Source organism: Temnothorax americanus, unplaced genomic scaffold (assembly GCF_048541705.1).
Source record: "Temnothorax americanus isolate GAGA-0224 unplaced genomic scaffold, ASM4854170v1 Scaffold2, whole genome shotgun sequence".
Taxonomy (NCBI): Eukaryota; Metazoa; Arthropoda; class Insecta; order Hymenoptera; family Formicidae; genus Temnothorax; species Temnothorax americanus.
Window position 1 is genome coordinate 5,231,156 of NW_027509338.1, and position 16,232 is coordinate 5,247,387.

The 16,232-nt window shown below is 37.5% G+C and overlaps 1 protein-coding gene and 1 long non-coding RNA gene across 3 annotated transcripts in view; one reads left to right on the top strand and one right to left on the bottom strand.

Annotated features, from left to right (window-relative positions):
- Brat (tripartite motif-containing protein brain tumor) overlaps positions 1–6,984 on the bottom strand; it is an 85,452-nt gene extending 78,468 nt beyond the window's left edge. For both annotated transcript variants that reach the window (XM_077405354.1, XM_077405353.1), the window contains exon 1: positions 6,556–6,984. The gene's annotated coding sequence lies outside the window, so the exon portion shown is untranslated. The remainder of the gene's footprint in view (positions 1–6,555) is intronic.
- LOC143897101 (uncharacterized) overlaps positions 1–16,232 on the top strand; it is a 195,954-nt gene that overhangs the window by 4,958 nt on the left and 174,764 nt on the right. The window lies entirely within an intron of this gene.

Consider the following 16,232-nt stretch of genomic DNA (forward strand, 5'->3'; position numbering starts at 1 on the left):
TGTTCTCAGTCTTCGTCATTAATTCGCAAAGATACACAAGTTTTTGCTTCTTATAGTCAGTAAACGCGAATAATATATACCCGTATCACGTATTACGCTTAAAATCATGCTTTTATGAAACGTTACTATTTCAGAATATAAACGACATCTTATAGAGAGATTTTTTAAAGTCTGATTCAGGCCGTAAAATGGGTATCTTATCATCAAGACCATTAGAAATGTTTTTATGATCTCACTCATTTTCGGCACGAAGTTCTTGTGAGTATATTTCGTTTCATAAAAAGGATGCACCTGTTTTTTGTTTGTGCACTCGTGCAATGTCTTCTACCCTTTTTCCTCGGGTCGATAACCGCGTCGATTTAAATTGAGCCGTCGAACGATCGAGTTAATGGAGAACGGAGATTGAACCAAAATGGGCATATCGGAACGACGCGGAAGAAGCGTAATTGAACGCGACCGAAGTGGCTTACTTGCAAGATGATCTATAAATATACATGCGCGGTCGCTGCCTGTGCTCTCTCTCTCTCTTTCTTTCTCACTCTCGTAAGCTTCGCTTTATTAATTCGAGTTTCCTCGTGCCTTTGCGCCTCGCGTTTCACGCCGCTTCACTGCGCCGTAACTATAGCCGTCGCTATCCCAGAGATCCGCGGCTAGTTGAACTGTATGTCGGGCGGGTCAAATAATTTGATTCAAAGTAAGTGGAGATATTAATCTGATATAAATATATAGCTGAGAGTCATTGTGTTATAGAAAGAGAAAAAGCATTTATTGAGTTATAGACAAGATCTTTGTATCGTAATCGATTTTGTATTCGTCCACTATTTTAAACAGTGTGCAACTAAACAAGGCACAACAAATATGTATTCAAATTATTTGAACACATTAATTTAAAGCTAGATAGTTATCTGTAACATATGTAACATTTCCTTGGCAGTTAAATATTTTTATTTAGCATTAACCGAATTTTATTAAATTAAATTTATTTAAAAAAATATATATATATATAAAAGAATACAATTTTATCAACAATTTTATTACAATTAGCGTTCGCATTTTTCAAATAATTTTTTAATTCTTTCAAAAAATTGTTCAACGTTAAAAAGATATATCGATACATGATTCTCTACAAGGCAGCACAATTTTACAATGCTCTTATTCTCACGTGTTCTTACGTTTAAATAAAATGTTAGAATAGTCCGCCCGTCGGTGTAATAGCGTTCTGTCAGAGCATCAAGTTTTCTCAAACGTATATATATCCGTATCAGTGTATCCAAACGACAGACACGTACAGGCATCTCGCAAGATTGTGTAAAGTACGAAAAGCACGTCGACGTCGACGGCGATTCTAGTAAAAACCTGAGAAGGTAAAAGAGCGAAGACATCTTCATTAAGCGAAATCTTTTGCCGAGTTCTTCTCGTCCCACCTTCGCGTCGCGAGAATTTTCAAACTTTTTCGGCAGGATTTCTTCATCACGCGACGTACCGTATACTCTTGGAAAATTATCTGAATATTGCTGCACGTATATTTTTCCGTTAATTATTCGGCTCAAACGTATAATTAACGGCTTAAACAACGAATATATAACGACTTTTTGAACGTTTCTAAAATTTTATTGAGACTCGTATATCGGTACCAGGCATTTTAAGGCGGTTTGCGCGTATCTTAGGTGCAGAAACCGATATAGGCGCGCGCGACGATGGTCGTCTAAGCGATAACCTAGATTCGCCGACGCATAAAATTGAATGCGATCGAAAGTTGAAAGAGGAGAAGATACATAGGAGAAGCGAAGGAGGAGGAGAGAAAGAGGAGATCTCACCTTCCGCAGAACGCATCGACACCTACTATACGTGCGCGTAGATATCGAGGTGTTGCGTTTCGTAGAGATAGCACTTTTACGTTGTCGTCTTATCGCGTGTCTTCCTCACAAGGCTATTTCCCGAATAAACGATAGCGTAAAGTATAGTCGAGACCTCGAAGCCTCTCACTTAGCCTCCGTCATAAAACAAAGACGGCTGTCGAACGTAGGAACCGTCAAATTGCGAAAGTCAATGGTCTCGAAAATATAATCGCTGATGGCGATATTACGGTATCCGACATTTTTGCTCTAAGAGCTCAGAGTTTGTATTGGGTTCTCACGAGACTGGATTTACGGAAAGCATCTATCGTGAGATTCTGATTTAAACAGTGAAAGTATAGATGAATCGAACAGTTTCCTGTCGTAGGAACAACACAATTTACATTTAATCTGACTATACCATCTTCGTCGAATATGTATCATATCTCATTAGCATTGAACAATTTGTCTGGATGAATGCTATATAAGCTTGATAATTGTAAAACGAATTTCGAGTGAGGAAGTATCAGAGATTGGAGCTTTCTAAATAATCTAAACAATGACGATTATGTTTTTGAGCGGGAGAAAGAAAGTTCTTATCCTTAAGACCCAAAATATTCGTGACTTAATGCGTTTCTGAAGTCATTGAGTCAATACTGATTAAATATCCTGTCGTCTCGACCGCCATAAGCCCGCTGATGAAACAATTTTAGCCGTAAGGTCGACGGCAAATTAGCGGCTCATCGAGAGCGTAATTACGAAGCGGGCGGTCTCCTTTCTCAGGAGACTCTCAAGTTTACCGCGCTAGCGAACGAGCGAAACACACGGCGAAATCTTATTATGCCGCTCCGTAACCAGAGGCCAGGAGCCGTAAGGACCTCGAGGAGAGAAGATGACCGTAGGAATTACGCCGCGCGCCGTCAGCGCTGACGATGTGCACCGCGGCATGATTCATCCGACTTTCTTGAGAAAATGCAATTTTTACCTGTGAGGCCTGCCGCACGATCTTATGACACCGTGTTATAACAGCCGCTATTAGTCCCGATAGACGAGACGTTGAGACAAAGGCAACAAGTTATTCGCAGGTATTAGCGCATTCGCGAATTAAACCTTGCAGAAATTTTGCTAAATATATCAGATGACTTCTAAAACTTGAGAGATCATTAACGTGCAGAATTGCGACGTCCATTAAGGTTTAGCAATACGAACAAATAATTGATTTTTCGTATGGATTTTGTTTTAAAATAGTCTTAAATTGACCCCGTATTTGTCAAAAAAACCAGCATTTGATAGAAAACATTATTTTATATAGATGTGTTCCTGGTTTATTTTCCGCAAGAAACTTTTATAACTTTGAATCCATAAATCGAGTTTTTTTTTATGCGAGAATTCCGGCTAAAGATGTAAACAAGTGTAAATTCTGATTGAGCGATGCAATCTCAATATTACGTAGGAGTAATTACAAATTTAATAATATGGGACACATTTACATGTTACATTTACATATTCTGTTTACATGACTCTGTCAGATTTGTAGTTTGTAAATTATAATGAAGAAGCCACAGAGTTTATGATTTCGGTGAGATACTGTGACATAACTCGTATCACAAGATAAATATATCCTTTTTAGAATTCGGAACAAGCTATGCTGATGAAAAATGTACTTTTTATCGTTTTCTGTTTCTTATTCTTTTGCACGACAGTATAACGAGCTATCCCGCTCGAGCTGAAGACTTCTTTGCAAGGGAATCGTTACGGCCGCGAGAATATCTGACAGTAAAAAGACACGCTTGGCAGTGTACTTTCGTGGGAAAAGCGCAGTCTCCTTGCAACCGTCATTCGTATCGGGATCGGTGCGGTGATTACGCGAAGACAAAGTGAGCTTTGTCTTTGAATCAAAAGCGCCCTGTCGACGAGCTTGCTTTTAACAAATAAGCGCGTTTTTCTTCCTTTCCATTAACATTTCTCCGGAAACGTCCATCGATGGCTATCCCGATCTGAGAAAGTTTTGATTAATCGTTATGGCAGGCGTCTTGAATAAAGACATCACTGAATAAAAGCATCATCAATTATTTTTTATTCTTATATTTCTGCTTATACGTATGGAATCATATGTTGTGCTGACGGAATTCTTTCGTAATTCTTAATACCAGAAAAGATTTTAACTTTATCTGATTTTACGATACCGTGAACACGACTATAGTGATTATTGCATGTCTTCAGTCAGATTTATCATAGGTTGAACAATATTTAAATCAAGATTTTCTTGGCCTAACCGCAAAGAGATAAAATTATATAGTATAATCTAATTTTTCTATAGTATATAAATTTATTTTTAAAGCTCTCATCAATATGTTTTTGCGTGAAACAATTAGCGACAATGACAGCATAATTTTCCGATACGATTCAAATAAAATATCTATTTGGAACTCCGGCGCAAAAATGAGATTGTTATTTTAACGATCGAAACTTCGAGTTACGCGAGGAAAATCAACAAAGCGCACGTCGAAGTGTGGATCGCGTATTTTACGAGTACTCGACGGTGGAGATAAGCGGGCGAGATAATGCGGCCGAGCGCGAGTGTTTTATCCGTCGAAAGTGCGATGGAAATCTGCGCTTTGTGTAACGCTCGGTGATCGCGGTTACAGAACCAACGTCTGCGCACTCCACGTGTACGAACAGAACTCCGCAGTCCTCGTAAGGCCGACTTTCTCCTCCGTTGAGCATTACGCAACTATACGTACTCGGCATCTTTGGGTCGCGAATACAGAGAGAACGAAGAGAAAAAGACCTCTGAGAGACGGTCAGTAATGAAGTTTTATCGTCTCCATAGAAACACACGAGACGATGTGGCTTTGTACTCATATCTCGTTGCTGATTATCTATATATTTAACCATCGGCAAAGCTCCGGATTTTCTTTCGTTGCTGAAGGATAATTCTTGTACATAGAAATTGTAATATATTTAGAGTATAATGTCTTAATAATATCTTTTAGAAATTGGAACATTTTATTGATAGCGAAAGAAATATCGAAATACGAGAGATGTTTTCAAAGTTCTGGGAATTGCGTTGCGAGACAAACAGCATCAGCTGCTAATTCTGTGATGTATAAACAAATTCGAGGCGGGTATACATATGTGTGTTCAGTTAAATAGAAACTATATGGAAAAACTACAAATTATTGTTGACAAAAATATGAACAAAATAAAAGATTTAGAACACAATTCCCATCCGTTGTACATCTATTAGGTTTGTTTTTAATTTTTGAAATTCGAGCTGTTATGGAAATGTTGCAAAATTGTAATTATTTCTTTATGTTTTCACAAAAGCTCAGATAAATGTGACGTGATGTTAAATCCTAAGTAACTTGGAAACGTCTTATTTGCATAATTTTTATTAGAATTTGAAGTATATGTGAATCTTATGAAGTATATGTGTTCTTTGTACATTTGCGTATTTTACATTAAAGAAATAATTAATGTCAATTTTGCAAACATACATTCGTTCGAGGTTAATTATTTCATCACTATTCGCAAATCGCGGTCTTTAATTCCTGCGAGAAGAAACGGTAATGGATATCATTTTCGCCCCGCGAATCATTATCTAAATCAGGAAGCGACCTTAATTATAGCGAACGATCTTTTCTTAGCGCGGCATTTTTTTTCTTGGTATTTTTCCTTTCTGTGAACGACACGTTGATTGGCATGCGCTTTCTATGTACAACTTTGTAGCTGCCGGGCTTGCTGACATGACGAACGCGATCTAATTAATTCAGGGAAATTGCGACGGGCAGTCGTGGACTTGGTTAAACGCGACTTTTCAACGCGCCGTATATAAGAGCGAATCCGCCGTACTTCCGTTTCACGCACGGGGCAAGCTCGAGCTTGTAAACACACCACAGACCGAAATAGGGTTCTCATATTAATAGCTCGTCCCAAGTGCATCTGGTTACACTACGTCGAGATACCAGCAAGGATGAGGGCTTAGGCAGAGAAGTATCGGACGTAAGATATGCGAGTAAGAAAACGAGTGAATATAATATTTATGGTACTAAAGTTTTGAATAGCTCGAGCCAGTTGATGAAAAAAAGAAAATCATAATTTATTCTTCGTAGGAACTTCCTGTAGTGAGTCGTTTGTTTCGGCAAACTGTCTTTAGTTTCTTATTGATATATTTTAGTAATGTTACCTATTTCTATATATACCGCATATACTGATATGTATCAAACTTTCATGAATTTTTAAAAAGACATAGTTTAAGAATATAAATTTAGACGCATGATACATTCCATGATGATATCTGTATAAGTATGATAATTTCTGACGTATTATCTCATGATCTTTCATGGCTTTTAAGCCTTTCTGTAATTTATTTATAACGTAGTTTGTGTAATATATTTACATTCATAATTTATGATTTTGTTTATACGTACACAATGTCTTGGAAATATCTGCTAAAGAAAAATTGACTTCGAATTCCTCTAGGAAATTGACATTAAAACAATGTTTAATGGAGCTAAGAATTCTAATATAAATGTTATTACGCGCGAAAGCATCAGTCTTAATCTTCATAAAAATTTTCTTCGTGAAGATAGATGAAAAAATTAACAAAGAGAGCGTCGTTAAGATCAGATATGCAAAATAAAGATAAAAAGATATATGATAAATGTGTGTGCAAAATATGGATCTTCCGTGACAAATGTAACATAAGTGCCTTTACCTTGGGTCAGCCATGCGACGACGTGTTTTCGTCACATTCGCCACGTGACAAGGATGCAAACTATCGCCGGGTCCCAGAAATCTCCTTCGGAATTCGTTGGAGATCGCTTTAGATCTCAGATAACGCTTATCGCTACAATGAAAAACACTCGTTAACAGCAGTAGAACAATAACACTAAACCGCCCGATGTGCTGACCTCTCTCTCTCTCTTTCTCCCGCACTTCCGGTTCACGGAGCGGAGCGCGCGAGATTTCACGGTACACGCGAGTGCGCGCGAGATGCGCGCGGATAATCGCGGATTTTGCCGTATTTGCGTGCCGTTCTTGCCGTGCTAGCTTCGCTCGCGGGAGCCTGATGGCGGAACTTACGTCGACGCGAGGACCACCACGAACGACGACGCCGACGACGACGTTGACGGCGCTGACGCCAGTCGACGAAGCAGTCGACGAGGCGACGTTTGCGAGGCGGGGATGCGGAACCCTGCCGTAGGAGGGGTTAGCAATGGCGCTGCGAGAGCAGGGTGCGGAGGTGAGGTGAGGTGAGGCGAACCTGGGCGCAGGTTCGCACGCCCCCGCGATATTTACCGCTCGTGTGAATCTTCGGGGATTCCTTCGGTCCACTCTGCATGAGATCACCGTTGAACAAGTGCGGCTCGAACACATTCTCGATTTCGAGCGTCGCAGCTTCCTCGATTTTTTTTATTTATTTAAATCATTGCTAACAAAAAAAGGTGTAGCTGAATAGATTATTAAATAGATTACAGGCAGAATAGAAGTGGCAATTTTTACTTTTTTGCTTGACATATTTTAGAGTCAGAAAGAAATGAGCGTTAAATGCTTTGCATAAGATCGTGAAACAACTAAAGGCGAGGTCATTTTTAATTTTTAACAGAATTTTTCCGACGATTTAATTGTGAAAAGCGAGCCGTTTCTCCAACTGCGCGTTACACGGAGTCTAGATTCTTTGAACGTTAAGAAATACCGATCCTACCATTTATTTCGGTCGCTTTTGTTTCGAAGGTGGTGTGAACGGCCGGGTCGGTTGGCTGGTCACTTCCGACGAAAAGAATTTCCGCCAGCACTGCTCGCATTAACTAATTTTCTCCGGTGCCAATTCCATTTGTGAAGAATGGCTCGAACGAGAATGTAAGGACGGCGCACACGGCGCTTTTTAATATAGATGACTTTCTTTATTTCTTTTTCACGATACGTGAAATATTTATTGATCACGCCACGGACCTTATTTAATTGATAATTTGCCCTCGATTTCTGGTGCGCGTCGCCGGAAAAATCACAGAATTTTATTGTACAATGACAGTGGAGTAGAGTATAGCAAAAACGATCTGTTGAATCGCAAAGTGCGAGTAATCTTCTGAAACGAAAATTCCAATTCACATGCGTAGAGCAGCAATTTTCATTCATTCCAAATAGCACAATTCGGTCATTTAGGTTTTTTTAACACGTGCGTGAGCTTTTGGCGAAGATTACATTTGATATTCGTTCTTTTATCCGGTATCTTATAATAGAAAAGGTCTTTTTAAAATTAAATGATACCTTTGAAAGAGAATGAGAGTTTTTTTTTTAATTTATCGTGATTTTTAGATTGCGTGTATTTCTATTACTTGCTATTTCAAGGATATTACATTCCAAATGCGACGGTTAGTTTGCCGGGAAAAATTGCGATATTGCGTGATGGATATGTAACGTGTATAACGCGTGCCAGATACATGAGATGCAAATAGGATGAGTTGAATGGAGGGGAGGCTCACTGTCTGTTTTCCGTGCTAATCTATTCATTATAAAGGCATTTCTAAGAATCGTTCTTGCGTTTTTTATAAAACGATCATTCGGGGAGTTAGGATTCGCTTAAAATAACCACGAAAATAGCAACGCGATATTAAATCGATGATTGTACGATCGATAGCGAAGCTGATCGGTTTTTAAAATAATTGTTTGCCCCAATCTTGACGTGGAGTATCGGCGCACATTAGCGTCACGTGATGCCGCTATTTCGCATTTATTATAATGTTTATTTAAAGCGCACGGTACATGGAGTGCCCTTAAGTTCCATCTGTCTTGTGAATTATAAACCGAGGTTTAATCGAATTCGCAGCCTCTGCGGCCGAATTCGCCAAAGTTCGATACATCAAATGCATACAAGCGCTGCATTTGATCTTGTAATTTGATTGCAGATAACGCTTCCTCATATTCGATTATACGCTCCGCTTATTGACTTTTGTATTATCATGCTTGACACGTGGACGGATATATATATGTGTCATAAACACTTTAATGCAAATTCGTTATGAATGGTAAAGCGAAAATTAATACGCTATTGTTTCCTGCTTATTTCACTGCGATTATTTTTTGGAGAATTATTGACCGATTTTTTATTTTTATATACATCTAATGACATACATATATTTCATTACGTTGAGAAATTACATCTTCAGGGAAATTAAAGGACGGACTATTTTTATACTATAAGCATTGCATCAAAAGCTTTACCTTATTTATCTCAGTAAATATAATCTTATACAGAAACGTTTTGGAAGCGTACCGAATTATATCGAATTCCATGAAACTTTAATAGGGCATTTAAGCAAGTTATCGCAAATTATCGATGTATGATTAATTGATCCATCCATTTCTTACCTTTGATTAAATGGAATTCTGTATTGTATATAAATATATAATACAGTCGTGATCGTGAAAAGTTTAGAGTTTATCGCGTTTATATAACAAAATTTGTACCTAGACGTTCTCTTGTAAATAATGGCTCGTAAATGAATTTGGCATTCGCGACACGAAGACTTTATTAAGTGCACGGGATTCGTACGAAGCGCTACGAGCGTATCCGAGCGCTTTGTTTTCCGGTACCGGCAGCTCCATCGTGCAGTCTGGTTTATCTAGAGCGCCTGCGCCCCTTAGGTCTCTGGGGTGGTAGCGATGGTGGGGACGGCGGTTTTCGGAGGGTGGATGGCGAATATTGACGTGTCGCAGGCGAGCCAGGGGTTAGCAGGTGGCAGGAGCCAGCGAGGCCAAGGGCTCCTGGGGGCAAACGAGGGGTGGAAACAAACTCGAGAGGATATGCGGCGTCTATAGTACTGCGTGTAGAGCTTGGCTTCTCTTTCGCGAGAAGCCTTTCTAATAGTCGTAATTTCTTGCCGAGAAATATCTTGAATCGATTTCATTTTGCGTAATACACTAATTTTTAATTCACGATTTGTTTATAAAAAGAAAAGAAGTATAGACTGATTTTATTTTTAATTGTTTACCTTTTTATTTTGTTACTATAATTGGAAAAAAAGCGTTATAAGATTACTTGATAGAGATTGATTAAAAATTTTCAACTTTGATCCCAACTCTGTAAAACTCGGTAATGGAGCTCATTCCAACAACGTTGATGTTGTAATAATTAATGTAATTAATTGTTAATTCTCAACTGAATTAAAGCTTGAAATGTTTGTGTTTTTATGATCGAAAGCTTTAACGCTTTTATCACAATTTTCGCTTTCACGGAAAAGCATTATTTATTTAGCGGCTTGCAAACAGCCGTTGCGTAATAAATTTTCTATTTTTATTTGTAATTGACTGGTTTATCGTTTGCAATAATCGTGTTTCGCTCGCACAAACATACTCGTGCATATTCGTCTGTCAGAAACTGTCTGAAACAGAATATCCATATGCATACTAGAACCACTGCAGATGCAACGAACAATAGATTAGTGAGAATTTGAAATAAATTTTACTGTGCTTGAAAAGGAATCCGCGTATGCATCAAGCTTACGTCTCTAATTAAATGAATACAACTTCGACTTTCTATCCGTGAAATAAAATTTTGTTTCTTTCTCTCTCTTTTATCTCTTGACATAGAATATCATATTACTAGAGACATGAATCATTTGAAATTTTATTTGCAGTCAACGTGTATTGAATTTCCAATTACCATAGGTACTCATCCATCTATATCGCTGCAAGTAATCATGTTATTATGTTATCAATACTTTTAAGGATCATGAGTCCCAACACTGCAAATCCAAGTGTGTTATTTTAACTGAAGCTTTTCTTTACACATTTCTTGCCGTTTTAAATGACGTCATTTAACACGGTTGAACGTATTAATACGATTAAACGTGTTAATTTAACACGCAACAAAACATGTAAAACGAGCTTCAGTCGAACGTGTCATTTTGAAACGTTTATGCGTGTAGAAATAACACACGTGGATTTACAGTGAACATATACAATTAAAACCACAAACATAAACGATACAAGATAGCATGTTGCTATCTCAATTTTAGAAAATGAGTTTTTTAATATTACGTATTTATTGTCAAATAAATACGTAAAAATTCTTTTTTATTAATGATGTAACAATAGAAAAAAGAGAACTTTTGATACTATTTATAATATTTAATTATATATCTTGTTAAAAAATTGTGGAAATCGAAAACTCTGATTTATATATATATATATATATAAGTTTTTATACACGAAAAATTCGTCACGGTATATTGCGTTTTTACAACTTTTTGTTCGAGATATCTCCCGCGTCGCCGACAAGCATCTTGCACAGGCTCTTTTTCTGGAAAAAAAAAGGAATGCTTTTGCAACAAGAAAGAGAGTGTGTTTTTTTAGGACTGACCGATAATCACGGTCCACGTGTTAAAAGCGATCCTCTAGCAACGAACGCAATCCGAACGCTCATGTTTCCCCGAAAATCCTCGTAACGAGCTGTCATTCCCAGGCCTGTTGTGGTCCACCATAGAAGGAAACGCGCAGCACGCGCACGATTCCACGAAGTTGAACAACCGTGACAAATACGACCTCCCCTCCGTTCGAGCCCTTGAAGCACCCTAATCGTTCTCGCTTCTGTCGACGGCCATTTCCTCGATTGCCATATTCCCGCCCTTCGTTCTCGCGGGCTTCCTCGTGCCGATCGATTACTTCTCGTCGAGTAATTAATTATTGCTTCGCAGAGTTTGCAAAATAAAATTTTAGTTAAGGAATATCGCTTAACAATATTAACGTCATTATTATGATTATTAAAATACATTGTTTGACGGCGATACAGTTTTAATGAAATAGACCCAAAATAATTTAGTAATATTTCAGATTCCCTTTTTTTATAGGAGGAATAAAACAATGAAATATATATATATATATATATATATATATATATATTCTACTTTTATTTTTGATAACATATGATACTGAATATACCTATTGTTCTTTCCTCTCAACTCAAAAAGGACTTGCTTTTATCAATTTTTTCTTCATACCTCGGTCGAAAGTACGTACTTTCGTCCCTAATAGCAGAGACGAAAGTTTAACATTTACTCCCTGTGAAAAGTACACGCGCGCTCTCTATAACTTTAAACCTTAACGCCCTTTAACCTTAAAAATAGTCATCAATATTGTTCTGTCAATATGTCATCTGATGAATCCGTAGACGAGGAAGAAGTTATACGAAATTTCGATGCAGAAGCGCGATTGATAATAAATACAGATACGTTGCCAAAGAAGTCTGTTGATCGATACAATCTTGTTTACGACACGTATAAAAAGTGGCAGATAGAACACAAAAATTCACTGTCAAATTGTGAAGAAAATAATTTGGTTGTGTATTTTAACTTGACTCTTGGAATGTATTTGATGCCTGCCCCCCCGACCAGCAGCACTCGCTTCGCTCGTGTCGCAAATGTCGGGGGCAGGCATCCAAAACATGCTTATTAACATTTAAGTTAAAAAAAGTAAATTAATAACGTACTTTCGACCGGCTATGAAGAAAAATCGTATACACTACGCGGGCCAAAAGTTGAAATCTCGGTCCTGCTCGTCATGATGCCCTCGGCTTCGCCTCGGGGCATCATGACGCGCAGGGCCGAAAATTCAACTTTCGGCCCTTGTAGTGTAATATACTATTTATGTAAAGTATTAGTTTCTTGTAAAAAGCTAGATTTTTTGCTAGATAAGGAAGATAATAATTTAATAGATGGAATAATAAATGAGTTTTGTATCTATTTGTTATGTTTTTTTTAATATAAAATTTAGAATATTAACACTTTTTAAAGAATGTTTTACAGCTAAATTAACATTATTTTTTAACATATTTTTGTATTATTAAAATATTTTGTCTCTCTATTTGCTTGAGAAGTCAAGCATTTTATTTAATATAAAAATAGCATCTTTTTAATGAACCAAAGATCGATGTTGCAAAAGAACTGATCTTAATGTCCAATGTCGAGCGCGGGATGCTTTGTAGTCATATTAGCAAAGTTCCTTGTTCTCGTATGCCATCCCGACCTACAACATCCCTCACGTCACGACCTGCAATTAGCGTCAATCTTGTGGGAGCAATTTGCTCTTAATCCGCATAAGGATTCAATCGAAGAGACGAAGTAATCTTGTATCCGTAAAGTAAACTAATATCAAGTATATAGCGAAGAAAAGTCACGAAGAAAAGAGACGTTTTTTTATGTAACTCCTTTTGTATTCTTAAAAATTGATAAGAAAATAAATAAATCGAATCCGTGAAAGCGCGTACGCGGCTTTTCGATACTTTAATTTGCCGGGTACTCTTTTTATATTGTTATTATACTCGCGATAAGTCGGTTTTGCTTCGCCAAGGGACGGTTGCGTCTCGCGTCTTTCTCGTATCAGCTTTACTGGTTGCGCCGGCGCCGCGCCGTGCCGTACTCGTACCTATATCTCGCGGAAAAAAGAGAAGACGAATGTCTAATGGATTTAGTTCCCCATGGAGGAGACGGATGGAGCTGGTTTTGAAAGGAAGGTGGATTCTCTTCGACGCGCTCACATCGTGCTCGCGCCGGGCGGGATTCGATGTGTGAAAGGGAAGTAAGTAAAATCATGGGAAATACTTTACGTCTGAAAGCCATTCGCGCAACACGATGATAGAACGTCTTGAATATTTGATATAAGAGCCACGCGAATTCTGACTCAGGTGTACAGATTGGATACTGCAGTAGCAATTTCTTATTAAACTGGATTATTTTATAACTTTGTGCAAAGTTAAAATTTATTGATACAAAATAAAGATTTCTCTAAGTATATTTAATTACAGAGATCATTAATCTTCGATTTTTACGATATTTTTCGATTCTTATTCTCGCTCGTGAATTTGACAACTAATTAAAAATAGCTTTATTAATACAGTATTTCTGTTTGAATGAAAGTTCATTTAATTTTATATATTATTTATAGAGGTATACAAAATTAAGTGATGAAGGATCGTCATTAGAATTAGTTAAAGAGCATTAATTTTCAGAGATATTTAAAATATTTTGATTGGTTGATAATGTCGGTTAGGATCATTAAATTTTTGTATGATTTCTGGAAATCTATCCAACCTAAATTTGCTTTTTTTATTATTTATTTATATATACTATTTATAATCATGTACTTTTAACGATTGTGCTCATACTTACATAGGAGATTTAGTGAATAGAAGAAATGCTTCGAAAATATAGGATGTAGCTCGAAGCATAGCGTTCCAGATATTGATACGACGAATTGCTATGCGCAAATATTAACCGTTTGGATCGATTACACATATGTATACGAATAACATGTTAAAAGCTTCAAGAGATTTCGCGTATATACTAAAAAAATATATAGAATTCCTTAATCAAATATCCCGCGTGTTTTTCAAATCGTTCATTAACTTGTTACACACCCATCTTGCTCAGAAACTCAGAAAGTTAATAATCCTTCTCTTTCAAAATTTGCGAAATAAAATTTTGTTCCGAAATCGCTTCCGAGACGTTCGCGTCTGGAACACCGCATCGGATGATAGAACGCTGCGCATGCATTAAAAGAGTCGCGACTGGAACGGTCTTAATCTGAGCGTTAAAAATGTCGTTGGATTCGGTGAGAGAGAGCAAGACATCGAGTTTTCCGTTCGCGCGAGCACGACAGCGCGCCTCGACGATTTATCACAGACAGAAATGCAATTTTCCGCGATGAGTCTACCACAGTTAAGTGACCCCGAGCTATCGAGAACTAGCAGTATCGCATAGCTCGCGGCGCAGTGAATGGGAATATCTTTAACTCTTCAAATTATACGCGCAATTCCTTTTATTAACTCACTTCTACGTAAAGAATTGATTTTACAATGGAATTTTAATATAATAAATTAGAAATTTATATATTTTTATGTGAAATAACGAGGTAATTGAATAACCGGAAAAAATATGTGTGATCGCATATTTTAATATAATTGATTTAAAGGTTAATAAAGCAAAAATGCAAAAATTTTAAAGTAAACAAAATTTAAAATATTTTGCATACAATAAAATAAAAGACGTAAAATAATAAACTGTAAATATTTTTTATAATCAAGGAATTGAACATGATATTGAACGGGAAATTGAACCAACTTTGTAGACGCCAAAGGAGGCAAAAACGAATTTATTTATTTTGTATCTAAAAAGTATTTATTATATAACGGTATTGAAATATATGATTTTTTCCGCGAGTATATTTCAAATGGTTAAATTTTGCATATTGATCAGAATTAGAAACATATGAATGCACTTATACAAAAGCATCGCGTGAATGTATTGAGGAACAGGTAATTTCTAGGTAGTATGCTATAGAGCATATACTAAAGCATTCCCTAAAGAGTTTTTGAGTGGATCAGAGTATAAATCTTTACTACAACATTTTAAAGAAATATTTATTAGAAACATTTTCAAGAAGATGCCATGCCAAACAATTTGATAGACGTCTTAGGAAAAGGAATTTTCGTTAATCGTAGAGATGTACGCATTTATTTTTAGCAAAGATGCGATGGTATAAACATAAACGGTCTCTCTCGTTGGAGGAATCATAAATTATATAATACGTGAGAGGATAAATTCACGGCTCGTTGCATGGCGATTGAAATGCCAGTAAGGTGCCGGCAGCGTCAGGTTTAAAGTGTTAAGTTACTCGCGCAGAGAGAAAATGTTAACAGCGCATATTCTCCCCTGAGAATCGTTCTGACCCCTCAGGGGCTAACCGGAGCGATTTAACCGCAGCTTGAAATAGCAGCGGTTACGCAGTGCCGCTTGCGCTGAATGTACTGCAGTAATTGTATATCGCGTAATTACACGTTATTGTGTTGCGCGACCGAAACCGAGGAGGCTCGAGGAAACAAGGGAGGAAGAGAGAGAGAGAGAGAGAGAGAGAGGGGGGGCTTTTACGAGAGAAATTATAAGCTTCGTTCTTCCGGCGATGAAAATGAGCCCTGCGAAGCGTCTCCTGAATGCAATGTCAATCATGTCCTGCTTTGCGTCTCTCTCGCGCGATGTAAAATCGAATTATGTCACAACACAACCAAACTGGGAACAACCGAAGATCCGCAGTTATCTGACGGAATTTCGTTTCACTCTCATCGGCGCGACGTTTCCCGCAAAAATGCGCCGCGAGGCCCGTGAAGTCGTTATTTTTTATTCGCAACGATCGGGTTTGGCGTGTCGACAAAAATAAACGTAATAGAACAAAGCGCGCTTGATTGGAAACAATATTCGGAATATTGGACGAATAATCACGGGTCTCACGCGAATAAGTCAGATCTTAAAGAGTTAAGAGAATTGTCACGAAATTTGGGTTCTTCGGTACGCACATATATATACACATATACATTGTGTAATAAAATAATTTAATAGAAGA